Here is a 706-nt window from a genome sequence, read left to right as displayed (position 1 = left end):
TTTGCAGCTGCAACTAAAACGCACGTGTTTCGCAGGTGTTCAATTAAAACGCAGATGTTCAATTGTGCTTTTGGTTATGCAATATTTAATAATTTTCTTATCTTTGCAGCTGCGAAAGTTTTGATTTGTTTCAATTGAAACTTTAAAGAAACCAATTGAATTATAATAACTAAATTTCTTATTATTAACTGTGTTTAATCATTTGTAATAGATTTTTTTTAATTTGGACGTAAATATTGCATAACTTATTATCGTGTTCTTATAAATAATAGTTGATTCTCCTCTTTTTTCTGTGCAAAGATTTAAGAGTTTTCTGAGATTAACAATATATATAAAAAATAAGTACGTCGTAAAATAAGAGAGAGAGAGGCAGAGGAATAAAATGGAATGCTGTAAATAAGAAATCGTAAATGAGGCGTTTCAACATCCACGTAAAAGCATTAAACCGTTTAAAAAGGGTGAAAAAGGAAGGGATGCGGCCTAAATGCATTTTATTAGGTAACAAATAATGTGATTTTTGAGGATACTGGAACAGTTCCAAACGATGATAGCATTACAAATTGGTGTCCTTATATAATGTAATAAATTGTATTGAAAAAGAAGTGTTTTTGGTGTAAACGAGTGATGCAGCGTGAAATTAACAAACCTGAAGAAATATAATTGGAACTACGCCATCTATTATACGTTTTTGGAATATCGATTTTTC

Source organism: Nicrophorus vespilloides, unplaced genomic scaffold (assembly GCF_001412225.1).
Source record: "Nicrophorus vespilloides isolate i.1.1-1 unplaced genomic scaffold, Nicve_v1.0, whole genome shotgun sequence".
Lineage (NCBI taxonomy): Eukaryota > Metazoa > Arthropoda > Insecta > Coleoptera > Silphidae > Nicrophorus > Nicrophorus vespilloides.
Note: the sequence above shows the minus strand (reverse complement) of the source record.